Source organism: Ovis aries, chromosome 1, assembly GCF_016772045.2.
Source record: "Ovis aries strain OAR_USU_Benz2616 breed Rambouillet chromosome 1, ARS-UI_Ramb_v3.0, whole genome shotgun sequence".
Lineage (NCBI taxonomy): Eukaryota > Metazoa > Chordata > Mammalia > Artiodactyla > Bovidae > Ovis > Ovis aries.
In genome coordinates this window covers 16244135-16269565 of record NC_056054.1, presented here as the reverse complement: position 1 = coordinate 16269565, position 25431 = coordinate 16244135, and the positions used below count along the sequence as shown (strand labels likewise).

Sequence of the window (25431 nt, the reverse complement as noted above, 5' to 3'; positions counted from 1 at the left end):
GCGCAATGCAGGGCCTTGCCAGAGACCCAAGGTCAAGGAGATGGGGGTGACGATTAAAGAGAAAGGAAGGAGCTTGGGTTTGTTTCCACTGGGGAGCCCAGAGAGGGTGGCTTTGTCAGCCCCAGGGCTGGTTAGTCACTGAGGCAGGGGTGGGTGGAAGTTTGGGGGGAGGGGTCAGGGTTGTAGGGGTGAGCAGACTCCCACCACGGAGAGCCAGTCGGGGACCCAGATTCTACTTGGAGAGTGCAGGGGTGGGGGATAGTGGGTTCTCTTCGGGTTACTCCACTGCTCCTCCAGTTCCGTCTAACACAGTTAAGCTTTAGAGAGGGAAGAGGGGGAGGGCTGGGGGACAAGGAAGAAGGAAAGAGAAGAGGCGGCTTACCTTCTTTCTTTGAAGGCGAACAGACTTGTGTTCCTACTGCAGCCCCTCCCTGTCCTAGCTGTGTGATCTGGGGCAAGTCACTTTCCATCTCTGATCCTCAGTTTGGGTCTCCCTGGGTTATCTTAGAAACTAGACAAGATACTCTGTGAAAATGCTTGGCTAGGGCTAACCCAGGGTAGTCCCAGAAGTTCCTTCCTCTTTCTCCTCTCCCTTCTCTGGCTGAGTCTGATGGAGAGAGAAAAGTGCCCGTCTTTGGCTGGGCTCAGGGAGAATGAGCCCTCTCTCTGGCCAGCTGCCCCTACTGCTTCTTTCGTTCTCATGGGCCTGGCTGTCCTCACCAAGGATGCTTCTGCCCACCCAAGGGCAGAGACCACGAGTCATGACAGGTGACGTCTGAGAAGGGGCTACTTCATGCACTCTGAAAATGAACCTTCCAGAAGCCTCAGAGATGAGCCCATGGCCCCATGAGGGCACAAGATTTACAAGGATCACACAGCAAGCAATGAGTGGCAGAGCCAGGCCAGCCCCAGGACCACAGACTCCTCCCTCCTGCAGCATCGCTTCCCAAGTTATCCCACCTCTCTGCCTTCTCAGCATCTGTGTGGTGAAAGGCTTCCTTGGTGCTGCTTGTAGGAATCAGTGAAAGAGGAAATGTGAGAGCTCCTACTCAGGGTGTTTATTAATATTTGTAGAGTAAATGAATGAATGAAAAGGATACCTCATCCAGAGCTGAGCTCTCTGTCCAGGTCAGTTTTCTCCTTCCCCACTCCCTGCCCCCTAAAATGCTGTTGGCATGTCACCCTGCCGGGAATGGAGAGACAAGTGGGCAGTGTCACTCCAGAACCTTGTTGAACGTCCAAAAGTCTCTTTCCGGTTCTCCGAGTGTGGCTACGTGTGGGCGATGGCCAAGCTGCAGAGGGCAGGGAGTGTTGTCGATGGTCCTGCCCACCTGAGTGCCCTTGTAGGCTTCCTGGTTGCCCTGCCCCCAGCAGGTCTTGCAAAAGCTGCTTTCTGGTGGCCTTGGGGATAGTGGCTCAGGGCCATGGGGCCTGGGAGAACAGGGGACTGGGGCCACACTGTCACCAGGGTCCATATCTTCATCCCCCTAGTATGAAGATGGCCAGGTGTATGGTTTGGTGAACAGAGATGGGGGAGCTGGACGCTGTAGGTTTGAGTCCTAGTTGTTGTTCACTTGCTAAGTTGTGTCCGACTCTGCAACCTCGTGAACTGCAGCCAGCCAGGCTTCCCTGTCCTTCACCATCTGCTTGACTTTGCTCAACTTCATGTTCATTGAGTCAGTGATGCCATCCAGCCATCACATCCTCTGTCACCGCCCTCTCCTTCTGCCCACAATCTTTCCCAGCATCAGAGTCTTTTCCAATGAGTCGGCTCTTCACAGCAGGTGGCCAAAGTATTGCAGCTTCAGCATTAGTCCTTCCAGTGAATATTCAGGGTTGATTTCCTTTAGAATTGACTGGTTTGATCTCCTTGCAGTCTTGAGTCTTGTCCAGGGACTCTCAAGAGTCTTGCCCAGCACCACAATTCTGAAGCATCAGTTCTCAAGCGCTCAGCCTTCTTTATGATCCAGCTCTCACATCCATACATGACTACAGGAAAAACCATAGCTTTGACTATACAGACTTTTGTTGGCAAAGTGACGTCTCTGCTTTTTAATATGCTATCTGGATTTGTCATAGCTTTTCTTTCAAGGAACAAGTGTCTTTTAACTTTATGGCTGCAGTCGCCATCTGCAGTGATTTTGGAGCCCCCAAAACCCAGACCTATTGCTTTTTAGCTGTGTGACCTTAGGCAAGTCATTATAACTCTCTGATCCTTTTTGTTGTCTTTAATATGGGAACAGACAATTTCCCACTTCCATGGGGATTGTGGGTCAGAAAGGGCTGTCCATGACTGGATGTTGGGGTGGCTGTGAAAACACTTTAGAGACGTTTGAGTCACGGTCATGTGGGAATGTGGCTTTGCTGCCCTTGTGCTGGCGGCCCCTCTTCTGAAGTGAGCTGAGTGGCTGGACTAGAGAGCCCGAACTTGAATCTTGGCCTTAAGTGAGCCACAGAGTCTCTGAGAGCCTCAGGTTTTCTCATCTGTCAAGTGGACATGACAACCCTGTCTGCCTTTCCAGGGTCGTCTGTAACCATGTGAGATGAGATTGGGCATCTGTGGTTGAGAAGTACTTTTTAAAATAGCAGCTGGATTTGGGCCCAGTTGTGGAAGGGTCTGAAGAAGCCCGGGCTTCCTTCTGAGAAAGGCAGATGGAGGAAGGGGGAACCCTGACTCTTTCTCTCACGAGCTGCTTATCTCCCAAGGTTCCACTACTCATGCACCCCAAGCCTCCCTGTCCCCATCTGACAAGACTTACGGGTGCCCAGGGCTTGGGAGGGTGGTCTCTAGGACAGCCTGTCATGCTCGCCCTGGCTCCTGGAAGAATTGGCTGGCTGGCCCGGGGCTGGTCCCTCTGGCCACCGCAGACAGCAGAGCTTTTCTGACCTCACTCAGCTCTTGCTAAAGTGCGCCCCCAGCCTGCTTTCCTGGAGTTCCTGGTCGCTACCGATGTCCTGCTCATGTGATCTCCAGCTCAAGATGTCGAAACCCTACTCCAGGCTCCCCGGAAACCCCCTGTCGGCCGGGCCAATGGCACTGGGGCAGTGAACACTCCTTGGGTATTGCCACATGGGACGTCTATGCGGATACTGTTGTCAGAAGTTCCTGTTTCCCCCGCCAGGAGAAGCGGGCGGACGGCTGAGGGGACTCAGGTTTCCGGTGGCTCTGAGGTTATTCCGAGCACAGTATCATCCTAGAGAGGCTGGATCTGGGGGCCCACACGGAAGGCTGTGGTGTGATGGTGCCACGGTCCATTACAAACGGAGGCAGGAGGCCGGAATCCCCCTTCTTGGGGATCTGAGTGCTGACGCCTGCACTTCTCTGCTCGCACGTTTCTTTACACTGTTCACAGGGACAAAGGAGGGCGGGGAGGCTGGCTGTTTGAAGCGAGACTGTGAATCCTTACAGTGTTGGTGCATATGCCCCTGAGACTGTGGCCCCACTTTTCTGATGAGGAGACTGAGGCATGGGGGAGAGAATTGACCAGCCCCAGGCAGGACAGTTCATAAGCAGCATTACCTTACCTGGAATCCAGCCACAGATCCACTGGGCTCAGTGGGGACTTGTTGGACGACCGGGGCTCATCCAGGTCCCGGGAGAGAACTGCTGTGTGACCTTGAGCCCGTCACCTGACATCTCTGGGCTCCGGTTTCTTTCTCTGTCTCGGGGTGAAGATTGGAGTAGCTCAGTATTTCTCAAGCTTTTCCTCAGAGAAGGTTAAAATGAATTTCTTGAAAGTTTTGTGTTTTCCCGTAAGCATGCTCATGTTTTGTGTTCCTCACCACGACTTTATGAGTTTGTTTTAATTTTTTAAGACCTTGTGTTTGTTTCTTCGCTAAACGTCCATGTCGACATGGTGCTCTGAGATGCGTCATATGCTCCAGGCACAACGCCAAGGTTCCCTTTGAGGTTGACCAGCTCCTCCTTCCTAGAGGGAAAGGCCTGGGGCAGGTCTGCTGCACTGGGCATCCATCCCAGCCAGCAGCAGTGCGGGACTCAGGCCTGGGCCAGAGTGGGATGGGAGAGGACTCTCTCAAGGGTGGCCAGCACCAAATATGAGTCTCAGTGTTACTAGCTGTGTAGTAGCAGTAGTATTCGCTGCTCAGTCGTGACTGACTCTTTGTGACCCCATAGACTGTAGCCTAGAAGGCTCCTCTGTCCATGGAAGTCTCGAGGCAAGAATACTGGAGTGGGTAGCCTTTTCCTTCTCCAGGGGATCTTCCCGATCCAGGGATCGAACCCGGCTCTCCTGCACTGCAGGCAGATTCTTTACCGTCTGAGCCACCAGCTATGACCTTGGGCAAATCACATGCACAAACTTCCTGGTCCTCTGTAGATATGAACATGGATCCAGATCCTTCATCATAGGATTATGGTGGCACGAAAGAGGGCAGAGGTGTGAGAGGTCCCATCACACCCTGGCATGAAGGATGTGCCGGGACAGGTTAGGATGCCTGTTATATTTTAGGACTGCAGAGTCCCACAAATCTGTAAACCCTTTCCCCATAAAAAGCCCCTTTTCCGAAAACATCTCCCTCCCCGGTTTTGTCACCAGTCTGGGATTCTCAGGGTCACCGAGGCCTTGGGTTAAGGCCTGGACAGCTCTTGTTAAAATGCAATTGTGACCAAGAAATGCTGGGGCCAAGTTCCACGCCCCACCATCCCCGTGATTAACCACGTGACCTCGGCAGGTCATTCACTCCTCTGAACCTCTGCCTCTTCATTCATAAGCCAAAGGTTCTAGAGCTAACGAGTCACTATAAACTAGGCTCTTTTCAAGATGCCCAGAGATTAGGGACCAATGGATGAGTCAAGGGGCTGCTGCAGCCTGGGACAGGAACTCCAATGACAGGAAGTCCAGGGGTATGTCATGGGCCCTTTGGGGACAAAGGGATGTACCAACCAGGCTTGTAGAGTCAGAGACCTTTCAGAGCTGAGATGGGGTCTCCTCTGAGATGGGTAGGGTGGCAGGAGAAAGCCAACCAAAACAGGGCTTTGGGACATGGCAGACAGTGGACACAGAGGAAGTTGAGGCGCCATGCTAAGCTCTACCCTGTATGCACAGCCTCTTAATTAAGGCTGCACACAACCCACCAGTAGTTATTTGCAGATGAAAAAACTGGGCTGAGAGCCATTAAGCAGCTTGCTGGAGGCCAGCTAGCCTGTGAGCGGCTCCAATGGGCTTCAGAGCAGACCACTGAGATCCCAGATGCTCCAGAGTGGGGGGCTCCTGCGACCTGGGAACAAGGGACTGGGGTTTCTCAGCAGATAAAGGAGAACGTGAAGAAGGCCTCACTCGGTGCTTGGTGCCAGGAGTGGGGAGACTGCCTGAGGTCTGAGAAGCAGAGGGTGGCTGGAGTCTGGAGGGGCTAGCCCTGGGGACACAGAGGGCCTCAGGCAGCCATGTTGGCCTCTCTGTGGAGAGAAAGAACCAGAACTCCTTCTGGCCCTTCACTGCTCCCCTCAAGGCCTCACCTCTGACGGGCTGTTGTGTCTGAACTGCTGCAGTCCACACGTGTGGTCACCTCCGTGTCTTACCCCTGGGCCTCCAGGGTAGTCAATGAATGTTTGTTGAAGGAAGCCGCAGGTGTATGCAGTGGTTTCCAGCACTGCCTTTGCCTGTGATGAATGCTCACAAAATCGGGGGCTGCGGTGCGGCAGGGCATGGAAGGATGGTGTGTCTGTAGTTCATCCCTTTCCTTTCACAGGTGAGAAAGCTGGGGTCCAGAGAGATGAATGTTTGTTCCCGGGATCGCCCTGCTTCCCTGAGGGGAGAAGGAGCTGGGTGAGCAGTGGGACCACCTTCTTCCTCTCCAAGCCAGGATGCCTTGTCATCCCAGGACCCCACCCCTTCCAGGAGGAGCTGAGCATCTGGCACTTTGCCCAGGGAGCTTGGCCTGGTCTCATCTGTGGAAGATGCACCTCCCGAGGTGCTATAGGAAAGCAAGGCTCTGGGTACCATGGGGGGTGGGGGCAGCCCAGAACTGAACAGTTCTTAGGCATTAAGCCCAGGAGCTCCTTACTTCTAAGCAAGATGGGATCAGAATGGGGGAACCCTCGGTTTGCCCCCTGTATGGGAGTATGAGGGCTGGTGTGATAACCACGGGCTCCCAGACACTCCGGACAGGCACTGGCTCTGATGCTGCCTCACTGAACAGGGAGACGTAGGTCCTCGGAGGCAGCATCTCCCCCGCACAACCTACAAATCATTTTTAATGAGTTGTCACTTGGACAATGGGGCTGAGTCTTGGCCCTGATTCAGTGTTGTTGCCTTTTTCTCCCGCCTCCCTTCTAGATTTTTTTTTTTTCTTCTTCCTCCTTCTCCTGCTTGCTTTCTTCTCTCTCCAGCCTCCACTTACTGGAAATGAAATCTCTCAGCGCATGAATGGCAGGGAGGGAGGGAGGCGCCAGGACAAAGAGAAGGCTTTGTCTGGCAGTGAATTTAGATAGCACGTGGGTGGCGGGGAGCACACAGACTTCCTTCAGCCGCCTGTCACGGAGCTTGCCTACTGTTGGTGGAGAAGGGGAGATGGGTTTGATCCTCTGGTGAAGCCTGGGTCCCAGGTATGGGGCTGGGAAGAGAGGGCCCCAGCAGGCAGCCCCCGGTGGGAGCAGGGCACAGCGGGAGCAGGCTGCTGGTTGTGGGGAGGGATGCTCCTATTTTAGAGCAAGGAGCAAGCCCCAAAGATGATGCTGGTCTGTGCAATCTGAGCTCACCTCCTCATGACCCACGATCTCACAGGCCTTTGCTGCTCTTTCCTCAGTTAGGGGACCCTAACCCTTCTCCCTCACAGGATTAAATCAAATAGAAGAAGAGAATTCTCAGCTCTCCCCCATCAGCACTGTCATCTTCTTCACCATCGTCATCCCCAACATAGCAAGCATTTATAGATCACCTACTATGTGCCAGGCACTGTTAAAGTCCTTATAAAATGAAAGGATTTCCTATACAGTAGGTGCTCAGTAAAAATTATTTGTAACTGACTCCAGTTTTCTGCTTGGTCGGTAACTTATTGGGCAAGAGCACATCACCTCTCTGGGCCTTGATTTCTCATCTGTCGAATGGAGATAATAATAGTGCTTTTGGCAAAGAGTTATTAGAGGTTTAAATGTGTTGAAACACATAGAATGCTTGAAAGAAGTCAGAGAGCTGGCGAACTGTTCACTAGTGTTAGAGCATATTGGTGAGGCAGTCGCTTGATACTGGACAAGGAATGCAGGATTTGGTGTCACAGACATTGTGCCTGCAGGCCACAACTCACCCTGAACGCCCTAGGAACATCCTGTTAACACTCCCAATGCCAAACACACCGTGGCATCCTTTTTGCTGCCCATAGCCCTCAATTTGCTTTTCTGCTACATTCTGCATCTCACCTGGCAGTATCTGCAGCCACCCATGTCGATGGATATTCTCTTCCCTGCTTCCCCCACCCCATCCCAGACCAAGGGGCCCAGGTACCGTTGCTGCAGAGAATCTGCCTGCAATGTGGGAGGCCCAGGTTTGATCCCTGGGTCGGGAAGATCTCCTGGAGAAGGAAATGGCAACCCACTCCAGTATTCTTGCCTGGAGAATCCCATGGATGGAGGAACCCGACAGTCTAGGGTTCACAGGGTCACAAAGAGTCAGACACAGCAACTTTGCATGCACGCGTGATCAGCTGCCAGGCAGGGAGGAGTGGGGGTGAAGGTGTGAGCTGAGAGGAGGGGGCAGGTGTAGATTCTGTACCCACCAAGAGCCAGGATCAGGATGGAGGGGACAGTTGGAGATGATGAGGATAAGTGTACTTGTGGGACACCCGCTTGGTGGCCAAGTAGGATATGACAGGACAGTAAAGAGACAAAGAGAGTGAGGCGCCACGGAGGTCTCCCCACCCTTCTCCACTTCCATGTCCTCTCTGAAGCATCCCTCACAGGCACTGTCCTTCTTCTTCTTTCATCGGCTGCACAAACTCACCTCTTGGAGAGTTGCTCAATTGCTCAACCGTGTCCGACTCTTTGCGACCCCATGGACTGCAGCACACCATGTTTCCCTGTCCGTCACCAACACCCAGAGCTTACTCAAACTCATGTCCATTGAGTCAGTGATGCCATCCAACCATCTCATCCTCTGTCGTCCCCTTCTTCTCTTGCCTTCAGTCTTTCCCAGCATCAGGGTCTTTTCCAATGCGTTGGCTCTTTCAATCAGGTGTCCCAAGCTGCGGCTGCTGCTGCTGCTAAGTCGCTTCAGTCGTGTCTGACTCTGTACGACCCCATAGATGGCAGCCCACCAGGCTCCCCCGTCCCTAGGATTCTCCAGGCAAGAACACTGGAGTGGGTTGCCACTTTCTTCTCCAATGCATGAAAGTGAACAGTGAAAGTGAAGTCACTCAGTCGTGTCCGACTCTTTGTGACCCCATGGACTGCAGCCCACCAGGCTCCTCCGTCCATGGGATTTTCCAGGCAAGAGGACTGGAGTGGGGTGCCAATACCTTCTCCGAGGTGTCCCAAGTATTGGGGCTTTAACCTTCTCTGCAAGCACAGTCTGCCCTGTATCATTTACCCCAAGTGGCCAGATTCTCTGGGCACAGGCTTGCCTCCCCACCAGGGCTGAGGTCGAGTCATAGGTCCCAGTTCCTGGCTCCATCTATGTTTGCTGGGTGATGAGCAGGAGACAGGAGTTCCAGCTTCCACATCTGGCTCCATCACCAATTCTCACATGACCTTGAGGAGCCTCTGCCCTGGCAGGGCCTCAGTTTCCTCTTGAGTACAGGGAGAGGTGGCCCCAGAGGGCCCTTCCCACCAGCACGAGGCCTGTGATGTGAAACAGGGGGTGGGGGACATGGAGTAAGGCATTCTGCTCCACTCTTCACTGTCCTGGCTTTTTACAGTAGTTACCACTCAGTACCTTGGTGTCAGGCAGCTGGCTGTCAGCACTGGGGGTTCAGAATCAAAGGATGTCCCATCCCTTGGCTCCTCCTTGGCTGTGTTCTCATCCTCCACATTCCCACCCCAACCACTTGGTCTCAGCACAGCCTATATGGCCTGTTGGCCATGCAGCCAGGAAGATACCAGTGGCCCCTGGGGGAGATGACAGAAGAGGCTTGGACTGCCAGGGGTCAACATGAAAATTCATTGCCACGGCATTTCCTCCCTGTGATTTCCCAGAATGCTCCGAACACTTAAACTTGGCCGGCTGGAGCGCTCTCACTTTCTATGGGGGCTGGAAAGCTGGATGTCCTGTGCTCTCCTGCCCATCCCAGGACCTAGCTACATCTAACCCGCCAGCAGGGGCTCTTTGGTGAAGACAGGGCTCTGGACAGTGTCTCTGGCTTTGTATGCTTGTGGTGCTGTTGAGGGGCAACCAGGCCTGAACTGGGGGTCAGTCCTAGAGAGTGGAGCTTCCTGGTCCAGGAGCTGGATGATGGGGAGTGGGCGGAGCTTGAAGAGATTTGTTCAGCCTGGGCATAAAGCTCCGTAGGAATAAATGGTGGACATCCTGCTGAGAAGTGGCGCTCAGCCCGCAGGTGAGGTTGTGCTTGGGGACAAGCCCACCCAGCCCTCAGTTCCTCACCCATCTGCTCATGGCTGCAGAGCTCACAGGGGCTCATGGGGCCCTGCGTGGGCTCAGGGCTTCTGGTAGGGATTTTGCCACTAGGGTAGGCCAGAAAACTGGCCAGGTTGGTGGCCTGGAATTACTTGAGGACAAAGAGGACCCTCAGGAATAGGACTCAGGACCTCTGTCTCTCTTGTCAGCTCTTATCCAGCGTCCTGACTCATTCAATCAATATTTAGTGGCACTTGTGCTCTGGACTGAAGTGTACAGCTGTCTCTGTTTCCACAGTCAGACCTGTTCAGAGATAGGCTGTGTGTCATTCTTGGAGGTAGTGAGTGTCCTGGGCCTAGGGGTATGCAAGCACTGGCTGCAGAGCTACTGGGCAGAGGGGCCACCAGGGAGAGATTCTGACTGGGCTTCTCTCAGCCCTGATCTCTAAGACTCCTCCCTTTCTTTGTGACCTGTGCACAGAGGTTGGGGTCCTTCCTCCTCTTCATCAACAGCCCCCTGTGGGAAGCTTCAGCTCACCCCATTTGATCTTCTGAATGGAGCTATGGGCTGTGGAAGCTGCCCTCTTACACCCCCTGCCTCCCACCTGTAGGATCTAAGTGCCCGGAATCCTGGCTTCCCGCCCATGCTGCCCACATTCCACTTGGGAGCCTTCCCCACATAATCAGGACCATTAGGAGCCTCCTAATGCCACCTGACCTCAGGCCTGTGATGGACCCACGCCGGCTGTGCGTGCATTATTAATGTGGAGAGAGCAGAGAGAACCACGTGGATGTATTACACCCTGGCGTCCCCGGTACATTAGTTTGCAGCATTGGTAGCATCCTTTTGGTCGTCCAGTAATGCCCCCTTCCTGGCCTGGCCCCAGGAGTGAGTGCTGATGGGGGAACTAGCTTTCTGGGTACCCAGTACCTGCAGCAGCAGGAGCTGGGAGCACTGACACCAGGGATTGCAGCCTGGGCAGGCCTGGCACATCCAGGTCAGCAAGGGGAGCAGGTTGAAGGGTCAGCTCATCCACTCTTCACCTCTGCAGGGAAGGCGGGCAGAGGCTCCAGGAGGGAAGCAGCCGGTCCAAGGTCATGGCAAGGTGGGGTAGAAGCTAGCTTCCTGGCGCTTCCCCACTGAGCCTTCCTTGAGCAGAGCCTTGTCAACTTCTGAGCCTTAGACCAGGCCTCCTCGAGTGGACAGAGGGGAATTTTGGGCAGGTGGGGGCTTCCTCCTTTCCACATGAAGAGGTAAGATGAAAGCACCCTACTCTGCCATTGGATTTTCTAAGGTTTAAACCAACTGGCTGTAGGACCTTGGCATAATCACTCTCCCTCTCTTGGCCTTAGTGTCCTCATCTGGAAAATGAGCCCAATAATTCCTGCCTCCCTCCTTGGGCTGGTGTGAGGTTCAGGAGTGGTGAGACTGGAGGCTCATGTAACATACGATTGCACATCGAAAGCAAGAACACATCTTCTCTTTCTTGGTCTCCAGCACCTCGTACCTTTAATGCAGAATCAACTGTTGGGCTACTTGGCTTATAGTTGCGTTGAAATAACAAGAGGAGTGAGCACAGTGGCTCTGAGTCTACAAGGACTGTAATATTCGTGAGGCCTTGGTCTCAAGTGCAGACCTGCTATTTACAAGCCACCGACCCCAGTCACAGCCTTTTTTCTCCCCCTCTTCTCAGTTTCTCCTTCTGTAAAATGAGTCTGGAGTTGGGAGTGGGGGGAGATTAGAGTCCTTCTAAAAAATACACCAATTTAAAAGGTACCAGAGGCTTATTTAGACTAAAAGGTAAATGACTAACATTAGGTCCTTTTCTAACAGCAAGTTTGGGAAGGGGGATCAGAGTCCTGGGAAGCACCCGGTTCCTGTAGAAGGAGGGCTTGAGGGGATGAGCTTTCCAACTGTCTACTTTTGCCTGAGGAACAGTGCCGCTGTTTCTTCTCTACTTTGCGGGTGAGCAGACTGATATATAGATAGTGGATATACACTTGCCTCGAGTCACAGAGTTGGAGCGAGGGAGAGAATGGGCCTGGGTCTGGCCAGTCCCTCGAATGTGGTGGAGGAAGTAGATGGGTGAGAAAGGGAGGGGGCCCCCAATGACTGATCCCCTCTCTGGGTTCTCTGCAAAGTGCATTTCCTTCAGGACCTCTTTTCATTCCTACAACCCTCCTGGGAGGTAGGTCTGGTTATTATCTCCATCTCACAGATGGAGACCCTGATGCTTGGGCAAGTGAGCAGAAGGGTGGAGAGCCAGTGGTCTGATTTCTGGTTGTTCCTGGATGGCTGTTTGGAAGGCCGCATGGCCAAGGCAGCCTGCATAACCCCCCGGCCTTCAGTGGGGGCTGTGGCTGAGAGTGAGAACGTAGCTATATGGAGGCAGGTGATGTGGCCCCAGAGGGGCAGCTGTCCTCTATGCAAACAAGGCCTGGAGCACGGAGCAAAAGCATGGCTGAGAAAGCCCCTCTGTCTCAGCCCCCCCATGACCCCAGCCGTGTGACACCTTCACCACAGCAGCTGCCCTCATTCTTGGCCTTGAATCTCAGGCCAGACCAGTTCACAAGAGCCATGTGCACCCCCTGGGGAATTCCCTGGGTCCATCTGGAGGCAGTCACCGCCTGAGCAAACGTCTGGCTGAATGAACCAGCCCTAGAAGCCTCTCTGACCAGAGCATCCCCAGCTGCATGTCTGTTTCACTTCTGGGGCTGGTCTGGGCACTGCTGGAGATCCTTGGACTAGAGAGCTTCTCACCCTGGACAAACCCAGCCTCATCCATCACCGCTGCACCCAAACGCTTCACCCTCTGCCTGGCCTCCAGGCCTTTGCTTCCGCTGTTCCCTTTGCTGGACGCTTTTGCCCAGCCAGCTCCATCTCCTTTCTGTCCATTCTGACACCTTGGCAGAGCCAGCCCTGCCTCCCTGCAGAGCCCTGAGTGCTCCAGCCCTCGGTGGTACCTGCCATTACAGAGCTGCCCGTGTCCCTGTAGAGCACCCAGCTTCCCACCGGGCTGGGCACTGCCCCACTGAGGCTGATGGGTTTGTGGCTGGCTCTGGACTGAGTGTTTTCTGCACAGTCTCACTGAATCCTCACCACCTAGGAGGTAGGTAGGCTTCTTGTTCTCACTTTACAGATGAGGAGGGATACTCAGAGAGGTCAAGTCACTTGCCCAAGGTAGCACAGCTAACAAGTGGAAGAGTCGGGAGGAGCTGGGAGTCCCTCTGCAGAGCCTGTATTGGGGATAGACTCACCCTTCTCAGCCTTTTACTTCCAGGGCCAACAGCGCATAGAGAGATTAAGGACCCATAGGCGTCCAATAGATACATGTTCAAGAATGAGAGGATGGGTCCTCCCTCCACAGCGCCCCCTCCGCGCGCGCCTCCCAGGAGTGCCGATGCACATCCTGCCACCCGTGTGCCATTCTCTTTGCTCTGGGCTGTGGCTCAGTGAGCCCTCCCGGCTGTGCTGTGAGCTTGGGAGGCTGTACCCACTTTATAGAGAGGACGCAGGCCCAGTGAGGTCTAATCAATGTCCCAGAGCGGCCGACAGGACGTGGTCAGCCCAGCCTCCGCCTGGGGTTCTGGGTCTCTGGGCTGGCGGGAGGAGGCCTTCCTTTCCAAAGCTGCCTGGCAGCCTCTGACCCAAGGTGTCGCGGTAGACGGCGCCGTTGGTCAGCGGCTCCCCTACCCCCAGTCTCTGAGAAGAGAGGAAACACCAGGCAGTGGGGGATTCCTCTGGCGGCGCCACGCCCCCTGGCCACTTCCTCTGGACACTCTCGTTTTCTTTGTCACTTGTTTTAGTTTCTGCTTTTCTTCCCTCCTTCCTTTTTTTCGAGGCCACTTTCATTTCCGTCTGGCAGTGTCTCCCCAGCCCACCCCTACCCATCCTTTCTACTCGGCTGCCCGCCACCCCCCGCACCCAACCCTCCTGCCCCCTCGGGATCCCCAGTGGCCCCAAGCCTGCCTGGGCCTCTGTTCCCACAGAGGGAACACCGAGGTGGCTCTCAGGTGCCCTCACCCGCCCCGGGCTCTCTGCCTAGCTTCCCTGGGCCTCAGGCTCCTCTTCTGTGTGATGAGAGTAAGAATACCAACCTCAGAAGATGTGAGGGGAGAAGAATGTGGCACGGACAACACGCAGATAACTGGCACTTAGGAAAAACTCAGTAAGCGCCCGTTCTGTGTCTCCAGGGTCTGCTTCTGAGTTCTCTCCTCTGTGTCTGTGGTCATCTCTCCCACAAACACGACTTCGCTGGGGCCCCACATCTGGCCGGAGGCAGAAATTACCATCTCTGCCTTCTGTACGAGCCACTGAGGCCTGCACAGAGGGACAGTCTGGGAAAGGAAGAGAGTATTATCAGTTTTGACCTCTAAGTACAGCCCTCTTTCCAGTTCAGGAATTCCCTCCACCCTGCGCAGCACACAGGCCTCCTTCCTTGCCAACTGCCTATGGCAAGGAGCTTGGTCCTGCCCAGGACAGCCCATCACTGCCAGATAGCTCTGCCTGTTAGAAAGTTCTTCCTTCCAGGGAGCAGAGACCTGCCCGTCTTTACTTCAATCTCCAATTTTGGCCATTCCCACAGGACCACTCCCTCCTGCCCTCACTGTTCCAGATGTTTGAATGTTGCCCTTGGACTGCTCCAGTCTTGCCCTCAAATCCCTCTGCCCTAGTCTGAGATGCAGTGTGGTGGAATAGTTCAGATCTTGAACGCTAGAGCGTGGCTCTCCCAGTTCAGATCCCAGCATAGCCCCTTGCTACCTATGTGCCATTGTGAAGTTCTGCACTTCAAAGAGACAGCTGTGAGACTCCTTCTGGTCATCGTCTCCCATCTGCAGAGTGACTGTTCTTCAGTGGACAGTTTTATTCCCTTTGTGTGTTAGTCATTCAGTCATGTCCAACTCCTTGCGACCCCATGGACCGTAGTCCACCAGGTTCCTCTACCCATGGAATTCTCCAGGCAAGAAAGCTGGAGTGGGTTGCCATTCCCTTCTCCTGGGAATCTTCCCCACCCAGGGATCGAACCTGGGTCTCCTGCATTGCAGGAAGATTTTGAGCCACCGAGGAAGCCCTCATTTACTTTAGTTGGCAGCAATTATACCTCATAAAGGAGAAGAGCCCATTCTTTTGTTCATTCAGTCCTAGAGCTTACATGTGAAGGCAGCCTCTTTCTCCCAGGGGGAACCAGTCTCCCCCTGCCCCAGCAGCTGTTCTCAGAGGAAGACCTTGCAAGCAGTGTTCTGGTGGAAGTGAGAGCCTATTGATTTATCTTCAAGCTGCATTTGCAGAGTCAGCATACTTTTTAACCTATATTTTGTGTTTGTTCTATAGGTTGAATGTGTTCCCCCAAATTCATATGTTGAAACCTAATGAATGTAATGGTATTAGGAGGTGGGGCCTTTGGGAGGTGCTAAAGTTCTCATGAGGTAGAACCCTCATGAGCAGGATTGTTATTGTTTAGTTGCTAAGTCATGTCTGACTCTGCAATCCCATGGGCTGTAGGCCCTCCAGGCTCCTCTGTCCATGGGATTTCCCAGGCAAGAATACTGGGGTAGGTTGCCATTTCTTTCTCCAGGGGATCTTCCCAACCCAGGGATTGAACCTGGGTCTCCTGCACTGCAGGCAGATTCTTTACCAAAAGAACTCTTGTCCCTTTCGCCATGTGAGGACGCAGCAAGAAGACTGCTGTCTGTGAATCAAGAAGTAGGTCCCCACCAAGCACTGAGTGTGCAAGCCCCTCCATCTTGGTCTTCCCAGTCTCCAGAACTATGAGAAATAAATTTCTGTTGTTTATATGCCATCTGGTCTATAGATTTCTGTTATAGTGGTCTGGATGAACTGAGACAGTTTGCTTTCTTGGAGTGGCTTTGGAAGATGACAGTGGCGATGGCATGGAAGCGAAAGTCCACCCCAAGACACTCTTTGATGCTACCCCTGCAAACATGGAGAGGAAGGTTCATGTTAGGGCTCCCTGAGGCTGCTGTAATCCCAGGTGAAACTAAAGGCTGTGTTCTCTGGGTGGACAGGCCGATGATGGCATTTGAAGAAGTAGGGAAAGCTACTTGCCCTCCATCCCTTAACCAAGCTGCTAGTACCTCCAGGAGGGGCCCAGGTACCCTGCTGGCAATTCATTCTTTGGCATGAACTACTTAATCAGATTGCTGCGCAATGCTGACTGGGAGAAACCTATAGGAGGGCTTCACCTCACGCTCTGAAAACTGTGCTGAGATGTCCCACTACTAAACTAAATTGTTATCTATCTCTTCCCAGTTTGCATTAAAGAACAAAATGACTACTTAGAATTATCTCAATTTTTCGGTTTTCTCCTGTTGGTTTTTCTTAAGCTCCTGGCACCTGCTTGACGGCTAGTGAGTGCTCCCAGGAAGTAAAATGAAATGTACAAGTCACAAACAAATATTAATGAGAACTATCGGAGTCAGCCAGTTCTGCTGAGTTTCACAGCATATCTTTAGGGTGTATGTGCACATGCGGGTTATGATTTAACAGTGTGGTATGTTTTCTGCTGGTAAAATTGTTTCCAGTTCACGGGATGGAGCTCATGTTTGGTGTTGTGTGGAGTTCCCCCAAGAATTCCATGACTTCTGGTTTGGGCAACGGGATGAGGATGGACATAGTGGCAAAGAGAAGATGGGGCCCCCAGGAGGCATGGGGTGCCCCAAATTCAGGACTTCACCCGACACACCCTCCACCCCATCCGAGGCTGTCAGGTCCTGGTGGCTCGAGATCTTTCAGGTCTGCCCCTCCCTCTCCTGCTTCTCACAGCCTCGTCTCACCGAGATTTCTGTAGCTGTTTCTGTCACCACCACTGTGGCCCTCCAGTCTTTTCTCCACAGCACACCAGGGGAATCTTTCAAAAACACCAATCTGGTTACATTGTCCCTTGTAAACAATCTTTTAATTTAATTTTTATTTTATCTTGTAATATAGTTGATTAATAATGTTGTGTTAGTTTTAAGTATACAGCAAAGTGATTCTGTTGCAAAATAGAAACAGATTCACAAACTATGAAAACAAAGTTATGGTTCCCAAAGGGGAAAGGAAGGGGAGGGGGATAAATTTAAAAAAAAATAATAAATGAATCAGAGATAAGTATTTGCAAATGAGGTAAAAGAAAAAGGTATGTCTGAAAACTCCAAACTTCCTTGCTAAGAAACCACTCAGTTCTAGTTTAATTCTTGAGGATTGGTTAATGCTTGTAAACTACAGGGGCAGTTCTCTGATGTACCATTTCAACATAATTTTTAAGGATTCTCTGTTTCCAAATCAAATATTTATTTAAAATGAAAAAAAAAAAACTATGTAAAAGGAGAACTCTTCATTCACTTTTCAATAAATACACAATCTAATATTCAAACAACAACAACAAAAGAGTTTGGGATTAACATATACGTACTACAATGTGTAAAATAGATCATCAGCAAGGACCTACTGTATAGCACAGGGAACTCTGCTCAGTACTCTGTAATTGCCTATAGGGGAAAAGAATCTGAAAAAGAATGGATATATGCATAAAGTCTTTTAGTAGCTCCCTGTGGCCTCCAGGGATAAACACCAGATTCCTTTTTAGTGTGATTTGCAAGGGCCCTTGGGATCTTATCCCACTGTTTCCCTCTCCCTTTCCACCTCTGTGCTATACCTACCCCAAAATGTGATCCAACTCTGTGTCTCAGGGCTTTTGCAAATATGATTCCCTCTTCCTGGAAATTTCTGGACTTGACCACTCCCCTCATCTGGCAGGCAATGCCGCGCACACACACACACACACACACACATACACGCATGCACACACGCACATACACAAGCACTTAGACTAATTCCTGTAGATCTCAGTTTAGATGCCCAGTGACTTGACTGCCTGCCAACACCTGACATTGCCCACCCAGTGTCCTCCTATGCCCCCTGGACTCACTCATGCCAGGACTAGTCACATTACCATCATCTTTTTGCTAGTCTCTCTCCTCCACTGGACTGTGAGTACCTGGAGAATAGGATTGTCCTGCCATATCCCAGCTGCTTCATGTAGTGGATACTCAGAAAATACCTCTTGAAAGGAAGGAAGAAAGAGGAATTCAACTTTATTTGGCTAATCTCATAGTCCAGACAGGGCCAGCCTGGTCATTTGTAAGAAATTCATGTCAGTTCAACTTATAGCTCACAAGCACAGCTACACCCCAGGTCTGCGCTGGGTGCTGGAGGAGGGAGAAGGGGTCTGCTCTGGAGGGATTTGAGACGAGCCTACAGCTACAGCAAAGCAGACTGTGTCCATGCTGCAAACTACACACACCAAGAGCCCTGGGAACTTGCATCTGGAGGAAGGGGACCCAACATCAGGGTGGGGAAGGTGGGGATCGAGGGAGCAGAGACTCCTCTTGCGTTCATGTGTCTCTGCTGTCTCCATTAGTCTTCGGAGGCGATGGGTTTCTCTTGAGAGTCGAGGTCAGGCATCACTCCCTGGATGGAATCATTCATGCATGCCGATATACTGCCCAATGCACAGTCCTGTTTGGGAATATAATCCCACTTACCAAGCCACTGCCCCATGTAGGGCTGGGAGCATGACCTTGGAGTCGACTGCTTGGGTTCCAATCCCAGCTCTGCACCTGTAAGCAGAGTAACTGTGATGGTGGGCGAGTTCCTCAACCTCTCAATGCCTCAGTTTCCTCATCTGTACAATAGAGATGATAGTAATCCATTTTTCATAGTATCATTGCCAGTGTTAAATGAATTAATACAGTTAACAACTCAGAACTATGCCTGGCACAGGATACAGATTGTATAAATCTTTCCACCAGCATTATTAATCAGCCTGTGCACCTATGAATCTCTTATTCTAGTTTACGAGCTTTGTTATTCACTGTCGTAGAGCTCTGTGCACATAAGCTCAGTCACTCAGTCTGACTCTGTGCGACCCCATAGACTGTAGCCCACCAGCTCCTCTGTCCATGGGCTTTTCCAGGCAAGAATCCAGGAGTGGGTTGCCATTTCCTCTTCTAGGGGATCTTTACGGCCCAGGGATTGACCCCACGTCTCTTGTGTCCCTTACATTGGAGTTGGATTCTTTACCACTGCACCATCTGGAAAGTCCTCATAAGAGCATTTAGTACACTTAACACAATCTTATGCCTACAACACATTATCATTTACTACAGGCATGATGTTGTCCAACAGATCCCTAGAGCTTATTCACCTCGTTGAACTGAAACTTTATATTTGTTGAATGGCAGCTCCCCACTTCTCCCCTCCCCCTCCCCCTGGCAACCACCATTCTGTTCTCTGCTTCTGAGTCTGACTATTTTAGTACCTCGTGGAAGTGGAATCCTAAATATTTGTCCATTTGTGGCTGGCTGTTTTCACTCAGCCTAATGTCCTCCATGTTCACCCATGTTGTTGCATACAGCAGGATTTCCTTTCTTTTTAGGGCTGAATACTATTCCATCGTGTGTTGCTGCTGCTGCTAAGTCACTTCAGTCGTGTCCGACTCTGTGTGACCCCATAGATGGCAGCCCACCAGGCTCCCCCATCCCTGGGATTCTCCAGGCAAGAACATTGAAGTGGGTTGCCATTTCCTTCCCCAATGTGTGAAAGTGAAAAGTGAAAGTGAAGTCGCTCAGTCGTGTCCGACCCTCAGCAACCCCATGGACTGCAGCCTACCAGGTTCCTCCATCCATGGGATTTTCCAGGCAAGAGTACTGGAGTGGGGCGCCATGTGTAGACACCACCTATTTGTTATCCATTTACCTGTCCGTGGACCCCTAGTTGTTTCTTTATCTTGGCTATTGTGAGTAATGCTGCATGAGAGTGAGATGCCACTTTGAGATCCTGATTTCAGTGTTCTTGGGATAAATGCTCACGTGGAATTGCTGGATCATATGGTAGTTATTTTTATTTTTTTCATAAACTGCCATAGTGTCTTCTGTAGTGGCCAGGCCGTTTCACATTCCTACCACCAGCGGACAAGGGTTCCAGTTTCCCTACTTATGAGCTTCTTGGCATCAGAGCCTGATTCTGGTTCTGTAGGCAGGTCCCTCAACACCTGGCATAGGAATTGCACATCATATGCTTTGGAAAGGTGGATTAGTAATAATAATTCAGTGCTTGAATTGGGTGAGCCAGGACTGAACGAACACAGTTTTTCTAGGTGGATTCAAAGCTATTCTGTGTGTGTCCAAATGGAATCAACCTATGAACGAACCATCCTATTTGTGGGATGGTCCCAGTGAAGAAAACTACAGCATCTCCCTTCCTCTTGGCCTTCAAGAGTTCTTTCTGGAACCTGGAAGCAGCCCCAGGGGACTGCACAGAGGTGGTGTTGCGAGCCCATGGGGTTTAGCAAGCTGCTCTGGGAAGGGAATTTCCTGGCTTCTCTGGAGACTTTTCAGCATCTGGGCCATAGAGGAGGGTCTGGGAGGATGAATGAGTGTGGACAGGGGCAGCACAGGAGGGTCCACAGTGGCTTGGAAAGGACACTTGACTGAAAGCAGGGCCAGAGTCTGCCGTCTCAGAGAGGCTGGGCCTCTAGCATGGCAGGTGTGGCTGGGCCCCAGTCGGCCTGCAAAGTCCCAGTCCTGTGTGACTCAGAATAAATTGCTTCCTGTCTTAGCTTCTCCTCTAAGGGATGCTTGGGTATAGATATGAGGCTACTCTGTCTGTACGTGGTGGGTGCCCCCAGCCTGGGCAGCTTAAGGCAAGAGACAGCCTGACATGATGGAAAGGACTTGGGGGCTGGGAGTCACATTGTCCTGGATTCGGATCCTGACTCTGCTACTGACCTGGGTGGAAGACCCGGGTGAGACATGGAGCTCCTCAAAGATTCCATTCCCCAGTGTGGTACAAATGTGAGTTGTTGTCCCAACTGGGGCTGCATGAGGTTGAGATGAAGCTTAGGAAGGATGCTGTGTCCCTCTGAGGCCAAGCACTGCCTCATCCTTCTCTGATATTGTGGCTTTTGCTCCAGGAAGATGGATGTCCCAGCTAGTCCAGGGCTTTCAGACGAGCTAAGACTTCCAGCAGGGACTCTGCTGCAGGCCTCCTGAGCAGCGTGGGCCAGTGAGGTCCGTCCTTTGGTCAGGAACACGTGCCCTAGGGCAGTCTCCCCGCCAGGACAAGGATGCGCCCATTTGGGAGATGGAAACACTGAGGCACAGGAAGGAAAAATGACTCACTTAGACTGCCTCAACTCTGTCTAGGTAGGTGAGTTACTCACATGAATGAAAGAACCACTGTTCACTCAAGGTAAATGTGAAAATTAGAGGCAAAATTTCTTGCTCACCTTCCCCCCTCACATTTTACTTCCAACTTAGAAAAAGTCTAGGTCGTCAGTGGAGCCTCGCTGCTGTTCTCCTCTGCCCTGGAAGTTCCAGCCTCTGTGCATCTCTACTTTTGTCTTGTTTCGTTTTGTTTTCTTCTTGTGTCACTGTTTTCCATATTGAGCAATGAAGTCTGTTTAGCCAAATCCTCCCCATTCTTTAAAGCTCAAATGAAACTCTTCTCCTTTTCCTCCTCCTCCTCAAGGAAGTCCTCTGGGTTTAGTTAGGCCTGGTTGCCCAGGAACGGGGGAGCCTGGTGGGCTGTCTAAGGGGCGGAACAGAGTCGGACACGGCGGAAGCGACTTAGCAGCAGCAGCAGCGGCAGCAGCCCTTGTGCAGCTGCTTTCCACGGCTGCTGCAGCGCAGTCTGAGCCCTCTGCTGCAGCTGTCTGGCCTTGGCCTCTCACCATGCCAAGGGTGTGTTTCTTATCAGTTCACTTAATTATGCGCTCTTGCCCTCCCAATCTTCGGGTAGGTCCTGGTACCATCAAGGCTAGTTTCAGCACAGTCAAGAGGGAGAGTTTGAACACACACCTAGATCCCTGACTAGAATCCGCTGGAAGCTTGTTTGCTTCCCTTTGGTCTCAGCTCCCACTGCCCTAGGGTGGGTCAAGGTCTACGGTTATAATTGCAGCACATGCCTCTGTGTGTTGGGGGGTGAGGGGGGGAGTGGAGGGGAGAAAGAGATACAGAGAAACACAGAGACAGAGAGTGAGTGGGGAGGGAGGGGGGCGGCTGGAACAGGGAGCAGGCTCCTGCCAGGCCACACAGGCCATGTTTCTGTTTCAAGGTGAGAGTGAAGCAATCCTTCTTCTCCATCAGCTAACACGCCCCACAGATCCTCTGTGGGATGCTAAGTCTGCGAGCTGGAGCAGCCAGCCATTCTGATTCCAGCAGGGCCCAATCTCTGTCACCTATAAAGACAAATACCAGTGTCCTTAAAGGCTCACTAATAATTATAACAACAGCTGCAGGCATCTAGGGCATTTACCATGCTAAGCACTTTACATGTGTTATTTCAATTTTTCCAAGATCTATTTGAGGTAGATGCCTTATTAGTCTGAATTTTCAGATGAGGAAGTCAGGGTTCAGAAAGATTCCATGCCACAGCAAGCAAAGGGTGCAGACCCACAGCAGTCTGTCTGCCCCCCAAGCCCATGCTCATCTCCATTGCCCAAAAGAATCCTATGGCTCAGGAGCCTGGACTCCTAGGTGTAAGGTCCTGGCTTTCCCGCTAGTCTCCATCTGTGGGACATTCACTGCACCAGGCCTCAGTTTCTCCCTCCTTAAAATGAACCAAATGCTGCTGAAGGGCCCCGCCAGCTGTCACATGCTGAGAAGCTGATTCTGAATTCTTGACGCTAAGATGCAGTCATTTTCATTCTGTGATTCCTGGATTCTGGCCATAGACTTTAAGATCCTGGAATCCTGTGATCCCCGTACCCTTCAAAGTTCATTAGAATATAGGTTCCATGAGGACATTAACTTCTGTCCATCCATACATGCCCTGCTACAAGTCAGGGCCCAGCACAGCCAGCACTTGACATCAGTCAGTATTGTTGGCTGAATGACTGACCCACCCCCACTTCTGCCTCCCGCTATGGTTAGTAGTCCGTGCCCACACTCTGGCTGGAGCCTATGTCCTGAAATGTGGCCAGTTAGCCAGTGATGCACTAGCTCTGGGCCAGCAGGCAACAAATTTGCCCTCCAGCCCTGCTTGGCCGCTAACCAGCAACATGACTCCAGGCAAGTCACCTAACCTGTCTAAGCATCTCTTTCCCCCATGAAGACTAGATGAAGAGTAAGAGCGATGCCAAGCTCCTTCCTGCCTCAGGGCCTTTGCACGTACCACTCCCTGTGCCTGAAGACTCTTCCCCATATTCATTTACTGTTGTCTATTTCCCCTGTTGGAATTTGGACTCCAAGAGGGGTTTCATTTACCTGATTCAGTGCCTAGAAGACACATAATAGGTGCTCAATAATATTTGTTGAGGGAAGGAGAAAAGGCAGAGACCAAGATTTGTGGAGTTGCCGTGGTCCTGAGACCTCTGCCCAAGTTCTGGTCCCCAGATGCTGAGCCGCTTGGGACAGCTCTCTGCCCAGGGGCTAACTTAGCCTGAACTCCCATGAGGCCCAGGTGGAAAATATACCCATTTTTTATGGTGTGTTGCTTGAGGTCTGGTGTCTGTTGCTGTCACTCACACAGCCAGAGAAGGAGGATCCTATATTTGAGAGTCAGGAGAGTAAGGAGGAATAAGATATCTGACCCTGCTGGGCTTCCTGAAACTGCTTTACTCACGTCTTCTCATCCTTCCCCAACTCTTCTCAGCTCCATGCAAGTCTTCACTGCCCACAGGAGAATGCAGACTCTCAACCTGGAATTCATGGCTCTCTGTGACCTAGCCCTGCCACGATCACCAATCTGTTTTTTCCCAGCTCTCCTAGGAGAGGTCTCAGCTGCAGTGGGGTCCCAGAGCTACTTTCCCCAATGCACTAGACCAGTCCTCTCGCCAAACTCTACTTATTTGTGCCATATTGTCTGCCCAGAATGCCCTCCACTGCTCCTCCTCCAAGAAGCCCTCCCTGACCACACCCACCCAGAGACCTATCCCTTGTCTGGGCTTCTCCAGCTCTCCTGGACTTGCTTGCTTCTAGAGAATGCTTGAGAGTCAATATGTAGCTATTCCCTACATGGTGGGTGCCCTTCCCCTGTAGGAAGCCCCATAGGCAGGAAGGGGAAAGGACTTGTTCACTCTGTCCCTCCTGGGCTTGATCAAATGAGGTCATGGGTGCGCCTTGTAAACTGTAAAGTCCTGTCCCACCTTGACCTAGGCTCCTTTATCTCTTGCCTTTCCACCAGCATCTCTGTGGGCCTCCCTGCCTCCAGTCACCTGGCCCATTTAGCATCCCTGCTGAGCTAGACACAGGGCCCTTCTGAAACACCAATCTGATCATTTCCCTCCTCTAGTGACTCTCCTTGCCAGTAGCTTCCGGCCCCACGAGCTTGTCCCCTGCTCTCAGACCCTCCTCCTTGCCTTTGTTCAAGTCATCCCTCTGCCCAGAATGTCTTTCCTTCTCCCTCTCCTCCTTGTTCTATGAGACCATCCCTTTCCTCCAGAATTTCCTGACCCTCCAGGCACATCCAGCCACCCTGAGGGCCTCTGTGACCATCTCTGTGTGATGGCACCTCCCCAGCTGTGCCTCATTCCTCATTCATTCGCACAGATGTTTCCATGGTCTTCAGAGTTGGCTTAAAGGGAGGAGTGCTAAAGTAAGAGTTTCTCCTGGTGGGAGGTGTGATCCACTGAAGATATTCTGTGAGCCAGGCCTACTGCTGTATAAACTCCAGTTTACTTAGGCCTACCTGCTGTCCTGAAAAAAAAAAAAAAAATCACTGTCTTTTTACCTATGGCAGGACTGAGGTCCAGAGATGCTGAGGGCCTGGCTCGAGGTCATGCCGCAGATGTGGCACAGGGATCCTGGCTGACTGATTTCACAGTTCCCTCCAAAGTACATGATCGTGGCAGAGGTAAAAATAATAGATCTCTTTCCAAAACGTGACTGCTAATGAACTACCTGGGGATTTGGGCTGTCTAGTCCCTCCATGTCTCCCATGGGTGTGTCCGTCTCAGCCCTGACAAGCATCTGGCTGATGTACAAGGGGCCACAGTCCCCATCCACCTTCCTGTCCTTGGTCAGGCTTGCTCTGGGATCCTCCAGGTCACCTGGGCCCAGGCTCCAGACCAAGGTTAGACCTAGGGTTTCTCTGCAGGACTCCTCAGAGAGCCAGGGCCCCCCTGTGCCCACGTGTGCCCAAGCCTGACATCCACGTTGCAGATCAATAAATCCGTCTCTTGCTCTTCTCTCCCGACCATCTGTTCTCCCTGGTGGTCCCCAGGGAGTCTGCCAGGCTGGCTGCTATCTCCCAGGTTGGAGGGAAGAAGCTATTTTGGGGCCATCTGTTTGAGAGGTGCCTCCGGCTGGGGTTCCACAGCTGAGGGAAGCTGCCCAGGCAGTGAGGGGCTGTCAGGAGGGGACAGCAATCTGGGAATGAGAACCACCTTTATCTTTAGGCTCAGGGCCAGGCCGTGCCAGCTCTCCCTTGACTCGGGCAGACCTGTGAGATCCCAGGCCTGGCTGCATCTTGGACGTATCACGGGGGCAGCTGGTGCCAGAGGGAGTGGTGAAGACGGTCTAAATGCTGTCTCCCCTCTCCTCCCCACCCCCTCCCTCTTTTAAAACACATACACACACCCTTAAAATTGGGTTGCCAGTGACAACCTGGCATATCATCTTCTTTTTATATTATTCTTAGCCCCTCTGTTGCCATAGCAACCGAACAATGCTTTTAAATATAGCAGTTAATTTTTTCAGCTCCAGAAACAAAGTTCTGGTGCTGTCCAGAAGGCCGACGACTGGTTTCTCTCCTTGGGACAGAGTCCTCCAGACTCATCTCACCGGATGTCAGCCCCAGAGTAAAGCTGGGGCTGACTGTCCTCCAACTGGCAGGGACCCTCTCTGTGCTCCCTCACCTGGTGGCACTCCAGGGCCAAGGTGTAGCAGACAGAACCCAGGTTCTT

General features: G+C 52.1%; 1 protein-coding gene and 1 long non-coding RNA gene across 5 annotated transcripts in view; one reads left to right on the top strand and one right to left on the bottom strand.

The window, feature by feature from the left end:
• The window catches only part of HIVEP3 (HIVEP zinc finger 3), a 544861-nt gene that overhangs the window by 324251 nt on the left and 195179 nt on the right, over positions 1-25431 (top strand). The window lies entirely within an intron of this gene.
• On the bottom strand, positions 1037-24236 carry LOC132657670 (uncharacterized). Its single transcript, XR_009596159.1, has 2 exons — positions 2760-24236; positions 1037-1989 (listed from the first exon to the last, which is right to left on the bottom strand). It is a non-coding gene; the product is annotated as an uncharacterized LOC132657670 (long non-coding RNA).